This window comes from Ambystoma mexicanum, chromosome 9 (assembly GCF_040938575.1).
Source record: "Ambystoma mexicanum isolate Mex_15411 chromosome 9, UKY_AmexF1_1, whole genome shotgun sequence".
NCBI classification, from domain to species: domain Eukaryota; kingdom Metazoa; phylum Chordata; class Amphibia; order Caudata; family Ambystomatidae; genus Ambystoma; species Ambystoma mexicanum.
This window is the reverse complement of record NC_090931.1, coordinates 1,548,875,819-1,548,883,267: the sequence shown is the minus strand read 5'-3', so window position 1 is coordinate 1,548,883,267 and position 7,449 is coordinate 1,548,875,819.

Here is a 7,449-nt window from a genome sequence, read left to right as displayed (position 1 = left end):
TTGCTCGCACAGTGACAGAGAAGTTGCTAACATTAAAACTGTTTACCTGACATGTCCCAACACAAGGGTCAGGCAAAGTCAGGAAATTGACTTAAATCGCACACACCCGATGGCCCCTATTTTCCCAACAGGGATAAAAGGTGGAGCAGCAGAGCACAGTATGAGCAAGGCAGACTGCACAACGAGACAGCTATCCAGGCCCGGCAGTTCAAGAGGAGGAGAAAGGCAGCGAATATCGAGAGGCTAACAAGGAGAGACACAACCTTGCCCTTTTTCGACACAGACCCGCGAACCCGCCGCAGAGGGAATTGTAAGACCGAGGACGATAGCCCAAGTGTGCTGCAACAGATGTCAACGGTACACAGAGCGTGTCGATGCTGATACGTGTGAGCGAGGGAACCTCCAGCTACCGTGGTCCCAGGCTTGACTCCAGTTACGAAGAAAGCCAAGCAGTTCATCACAGCCGGTGAGTCGAGGGGAGAGCCAATAAGAGCCCGGTTGTAGTGAATGAAAGTCGCACAGTGGCAAGTTGAACCAAGTTCAAAGAACTGTAAAAGTGTTAAGGGGAGACCAGCTGCAGAGGGAACCGGCACCATGTGGGTGCTAACTTGAGAGACTCTGGTCGATCCCAGTCTGAGTGAAACTACAGATACCAGAAGGCCGCAGGAGAGCAGCCAAGTTAGGTCAAGTTGATCATATAGGAGGTCAAGCAAAATTCCCGTACAGTTGAAAGCCTTTGACCTAAGAACTGTGAGAAAGCAGGGGAAGTGAATCCTGTAAACAGTGAAACCAAGTGTGCATATGAAGTTGGCCAGAGTGAACCCGGGAGAGGGATGCCTATGAGGAAGGGGCAAAGTCTAAAGTCCCAAGAAACAGTGTGTTGACAAACATGAACCCGGTAGAGGGATGTCCACTATAAACTGTTTGAAAAGACATTGAGAAACCAAGGGGAGTGAATCCCACAAAAGTGAAAAGCTATGCATAGTGAACCTGGAAGAGGAAGGCTGAAAATTAAGAGGGGTCCACGCCTGGAAGAGGGTGAACAAGAGGGAGCCAGTAGCACTCTGATCAAACTGTTGAAGACTTTGTATGAGAACGATAAAGGAAGATTTGTTGAAAGCCATAGTGAACCCAGTGGAGGGAGGCCAACAGTCGAGAGGGATCCGAGCCCGAACGAGCGAGATCCAGTGGTGAAGCCATCACCCAAATTCCATTAAGAGAAGGAACTGTTATTGATTTATGGCATATGATTTGTGAAGGGTCAGCGCCCGGAAGAGGGGGACCAAGGGGTGAATAATTCTCACCCAAAGTGAAAGCAGGAAACAAACTTGCATTTTGTTGAAGGAACTTTTGTTTTTGTTATTTGAGCGCGTCAGGCACTCGAAGGCAAGAGACTTTCAAGGGAAACAAGGCTTGGCATTGAGGCGCCTGATAGATTGGAAGAGTACTGTCGACTTGAGTGTGTGCTATGCTCCAAGATCCCACTTTACCCCATGCTCAAAACGTGGGGAAGGGAGATCCAAGCTACAGCATCCGGTTATATTATTTGTGAACACTTCTTTCTTTTCTTGAAAACCATCCCACACCTGTGTTGTATTAGTTGTGAGGTTTGGCAATAGGTTTCTTAGTATAGGCCCTTTTTATTTGACACAACGCCACTAGGACTGCCTTATTTTCATTAGATGGTCAATGCTTGTTCCCATCTTAGATTTAGGTTTAGATTGGGCATTTTCCAACCTGCATACAGTTCAATAAGCACCCTTGAACTGTGATCACTTGTGTCTGTCTTTACTGTTGCCACCATGAGTTCCTCACAGTAGCAAACCTTCCGCACTCACAATCTGTAATGGCAGGTAGACGAGAGCTGGAGGAGCCTGGAGCTCTTTGCACAATCCAAGAAAAATGCCAAACAATATAAAAAAACATCAATAAAAGTCACCATGGTCAAAAATCTGCAAATAACACTGGAGGTACATACATCGGGTACCATGACATCTCCGAGTTACACATCAGCGTATGAATGGGCAACATAGAACGAGCAATAAAGAAGGGGACGTGCAGCTTTCCCCTTTGTGCGCGACACATATCACCTGGATGAAGCAGTTTAGACAGTAGAGATGATAAGATCCATGCAATGGAGAACCAACAGAGAGAGGGCGGTTACATGTAATTCCTGGGGCATGGTCAGCACATTCCAAGAATTGGGCCCAAATGGCATTTCATTTCCCTATTAACCCCAGGCTCTGGGCTGTACCTTTTTCAGAGCCGCCCACCATTTCCCAGCATTTTATCCACCACCAAGTGATCATGGGGCCTTCTGGCCTTTTCCAGTGGCGAGCGATTGTTATTTTTGCTGCCATAAGAAGGTGGGTTATGAGTTTTGACAATGCCCCTGTGAGCGGGAAGTCATCATTGCCGTGTCTTCTAGCAGAACTATTCCGGGGTCCCATGGCAGAGCCATTCCCGTGATATTCTTCACTCACGCTAACACTTCTTTCCAGAACAGCTGGGATTTTTTGCACGTCCACCATAAGTGGAAAAGTGAACCCACTACTCAGTAACCCGTCCAGCAAAGTGGAGAGTAGGAGGAGTTCATTTTGTGTAATTTCTATGGCGTGGTGTACCACCTAAAATAGATTCTAGCTGAGCATTCTTGATTAGTTACAAACCTGGAGCTGCCAAATGTACGTGCCCAAATGCAGTTCCACTTTTCTGGCTCAAGTTCTCCCCCGAGGTCTTCCTCCGTTTTAAGCACATAGGGCCTCATTACGAGAATGGAGGTAGCCATGGAGCTATTAGCTCCATGGCTGCCTCCGTTCCGGGCTCCATTACTGGGTTCCTGCAATGGGGACTTACCGGGTTACTCCGACATAGGAGGACCCGGAAATTCCTCCTTGCAGGAACCCATCCCCATTCCCATTGGAGCCCCCATAAAGCTCAATGGGAATGGGGAGGGAGGTAATAACGGGCAGATTACATCTGGCCCGTTATTGCCTCCCTCTTCCCAACACGGGACCTGGAAAGCACGCCTGGTTTTACCAGGCATGCGATCCGGGTCCCGCGATGGGAAGCTCGTAATCGGCGCTCCCGGAATGAAGGAGGCCGGTCCCGTACCGGCCCCCTTCATTACGGGAGTGCCAGCCTTATAATGAGGCCCATAGCCTTCTTTGATTGATAAATCAACTCTATCTAAGAGCTTGTATAACGTTTAGATTTTCCCACTTTCCACGTTTGCTGCTAATGTTAACTCTGGGGCTCTGGGTACTGTCCTCCCATATTTATTTACATTCGGGCGTGACATCCAGTGTCTCAATTGGGCGTTTTGGAATCCTTCTGATTCTTGCAATTTAAATTTGTTTTTACACTCTTCGAATGTTTGGGGAATCCCATTTATATAAAAATCTCCTAGACTCACCAGTCCCCCTTCTTTCCATTTCTTAAATCTAGCTCCGTCAAACCCTGGAAGAAAGTCTGGACTGTTCCAAACTGGAGATAAAGGGCCCAGAGTGTCTCTCATTCCCCATCTGCACGCAGCCGTCTTCCACTGATATATGGAATAAGAAGTAGAGGTTAGAAGCTTACTTTCAGGGAGCGGATGCGCCATCCTGACATAGGGGTGGTACTGGTGTGGTGTTGGTGACCAATCTTCCATCATTTGCCTCCATTTAGGGCGGTCCGTAGTGACATGCCTGGTAAAAATGTGTGAGAGATGCGCCGCTAAATTGTATCTAAACATGCCTGGGACCCCCAAACCCTCGTTTTTAATGCCCCTTAGCAACACCTAATTCGAGATCTGAGGCTTTTCCTTTTCCAATATGAAGGCCATGAGATTTCTTTGAGGTTTAATTAGTTCTTTATCTGGGATTTTAACCAGGAGGCATTGATATACAAGTCTGGGCACCACATTCATCTTTATAGCTGTGATCCTTCCTAACCAGGAGACCTCTTACTGCAGCCTTCTAAATCTTCCTGCACATTTTTAAAGCATAGTGGGAAATGACATTGATATGTGCCTGAAATCTGCCCTTGAATCTGGACCCCTGGGTACTGTAGCTGCGATTTGACCCAGGTGATGGGACTAATCCTAGTGTATTTTGGCGACTTTTTAATATTAGGACCCCAACGCATTACATTTGGCATAGTTTACCCTGAAGCAAGGCTACATTGTTCAATCTCTCCCATTAGGCCGTGCATCTAACGTTCAACATTCCTTAATGGGAGCAGAAGATCATCAGCACATAGTGAGATTTTGCAAATGTTGCCTTTTATCAGGATGTCTTGAATTCCAACATCTGCGTTGATTCTTGTTGCAAAAGGCTCCATGGTCAGAGCAGACAGCCCTATCTAGTTCCTCTGGACATCCTTAATTTCTGCAAAAGTATGCCATTAACCCTTATAAATGTAGAAGGCTGTTGATAGTTAGCCAAGATCCATTCCTTGAAGGCGGGATCAAACCCATAATGTTTAAGCACCTGTTCAATATAGCCCCATTCCACCATATCAAATGCTTTGTGGGCGCGCAGAGAAATGACAGCTAATTTTTCCTTCTTAATCATGGATATTTCAATAATGTTTAATGGCATACAAATGTTATCAAAGGTGTGGGGGCCGGCCCCTTAATCACCTTAACCCAAACAGGCCCACCACCTGAGAAAAGAGTGCATGTTTTGTACCTGTATCAAGTTTATTGTACAAAGTCTGGGGAGCAGCTAGATGTCATGCCTGCGCCATGGGCGCATACATTTACGATCAATATGGACTTTATTTTCCATTTGCGAGACTTTGGTGCTTTTCTATTTTTCCCAACAAACTACACTTACCACAATGCACTTGGCTATAACCATCTATTCCTGGCCATTCCTATTCGCCATCTTCGGAACTACAATCCCCAGAAGCCCCAGGGATCTGCTCTGCTTCCACCAGCTCAGGAACAGAGAGGGAGGTGGCCGATTGTCTGCAGGTGTGCTTAGCCAGGTGCGACCAATTAGCCTGCCTCTGTGCCGGGCTGGGCGGTATAAATGCTGCTGCCTGCAGGGGCTCACTCTCCTGCATTAGGAGTCTTTCCGGCACCTTGTTGCTTCGAGCTACGGATCTTGTATGCGGTTCCTCCTTACTCCGGCTTTGGATCCAGTGCCCTGCTGGGATCTCTACATTGCAGCTGATCACGCTCTGCTGCTTTCCAGCCTCTCCCCTTGCCCTGCCGGGCTCTCGGCTTTGCAGTCGATCTCACTCTACTGCTTTCCAGCCTCCGCCTGTGCCCTTCCGGTTTTCTGCCTTGCAGCCGATCACGCTCAGCTGCTATCTTCCACCCTGGTCTTCCAGACTCCTGCTCTGCAGCCTGCCTCACTCCGGCTGCCTACAGCCCTTGTCCTCTGGGCTCCCTGCTCTGCAGCCTGCCTCGCTCCGGCTGCCTACAGCCCTTGTCCTCTGGGCTCCTTGCTCTGCAGCCTGCCTCACTCCGGCTGCCTACAGCCCTTGTCCTCTGGGCTCCCTGCTCTGCAGCCAGCCTCACTCCGTCTGCCTACATCCCTTGTCCTCTGGGCTCCCTGCTCTGCAGCCTGCCTCACTCCGGCTGCCTACAGCCCTTGTCCTCTGGGCTCCCTGCTCTGCAGCCAGCCTCACTCCAGCTGCCTACAGCCCTTGTCCTCTGGGCTCCCTGCTCTGCAGCCTGCCTCACTCCGGCTGCCTACAGCCCTTGTCCTCTGGGCTTCCTACCTTGCAGCTTACAGTCCTCTGCAGCCTTCTACAGTCAGCGGCCCTGCTCCTCTGAGCTTACTCCTTGCTGCCCGGTCCTTCTGGCTCCTTGCCGCGCAGCCTGCTTCTCTCCGCTACCAACAGCCCTTGTACTCGGGGCTTCCTACCTTGCAGCCGATCACGCTCCGCTGCTTGCTACCTACCTTTGTCCGCTGGGTTCTCAGCCTAGCAGCCCTCTACAGTCCTCTGCAGCCTTCTACGGTCAGCAGCCCTGCCCCCAGGGCTCACTCCTTGCTGCCCGGCCCTTCTGGTCTCCTTGCCGTGCAGCCTGCTTTACTCCACTGCCCTAAGCCCTTTCCCTCTGGGCTCTCTACCTTACAGTCCTGATCCTGTGGGCTTGCTCATTACTTTCCTGCTCCTCTGAGCTCTCAACCTTGTTCCTTACTGGCCTCTGCTATCCAATCATGTTACATGACTTTCCCTTCATTTCCTTCTGCTAGTTTGCTATCAAATTCCTTTTCCTGGATTTGTCTGCAAGTATCTTGTCTTGTACTGTTTGTAGACCCTTTTGTACAGAGCTTGTCTGTTGGTTTCCATCAGGCAACCTCTGCCCCTTCCCTTGTCTCGTTTCTACGTTACAGACACCCATAGCTGTCGTTCCAAGCCATGAGAAAACAGCGTGGGCCTCTGTTATAGCAAACTGTGCAGAAGGCTAGAGTTTTTCCTAAGGTCAGTGGAATACTCTTTTCTTATATCTGCATACACCCCTAGAGGGAATCCATTCTGTTGTACCTTATTCCTTGCTACACTTGACTACTCTTCATTCTCATTACTTTCAGCTGTGTGTGTACTTATCTGTCCACCTTACTTTGGCACAACCACCCGAAACCCTTCCTGGGTGTCCTGTGCCTCTCTTTACAGGGTGTCATCCCGTGACACTAGATGACTCTATTGAGGCAAACTAACCCAAGTCTCACTGAACCACATAAATTGAAACCTTACATACATTTTAGTAGCCTCTAAAACACTCCTAGATAATTTATCACAATCCACCTTCCACATATGATTGGACAAAACCTTCTTCAAAGAAACCCCATCTTTCTCCAATTCGTATATTCTCATTGGTCAGAGCTATCTTAATTGTTATCTTTAGATCATATTCATAACACAACCGTTCTTGCTTCTTGGGATTTGTCCATCCAAGCATTGTTTTGAAAATATAGTTTCGAATGCTAAAGTTTCGAAAAATAAATGAATCGAAAAAATTCATTTTTTTTTGTAGGTAAAGTTTTTTTTGTTTTGTTACTAAAATGGGTGTTAAGGGGTATAAAAACAGGGTTGGGGTGAGACCCCCACATTACATTTTTTTTAAAAAAAATGCATTTTATCGATTCATTTTAATTCGAAACTTTGTCATTCAAAACAATTGCTAGGAACCGTCCATGGTAGGTCATGACATCAGCACATGGTTTAAACAGTTGTACGCAAACATAATTCATTACTAGTGTGAGCGGGCTGTGTTGGTGAAAGGACACCAGAAGCCAACTCTGTCGGGTGTCAATGCAACAGATACAGACCTGAGAAAACCAGAAAATGAAGTGCAGTTTTTCAAGGAATGTGTAGAGGATAGTTCACGTAAAGGAATGAATGTGGTGCCATTTGAAAGAACGCCAGGGTTAACAAGTACGGATAATAAAATGCAGAGTCCAGGACTGGGAAGCAAACTCTCCCAGTTGTACCAGGAGAGCAAGGTGA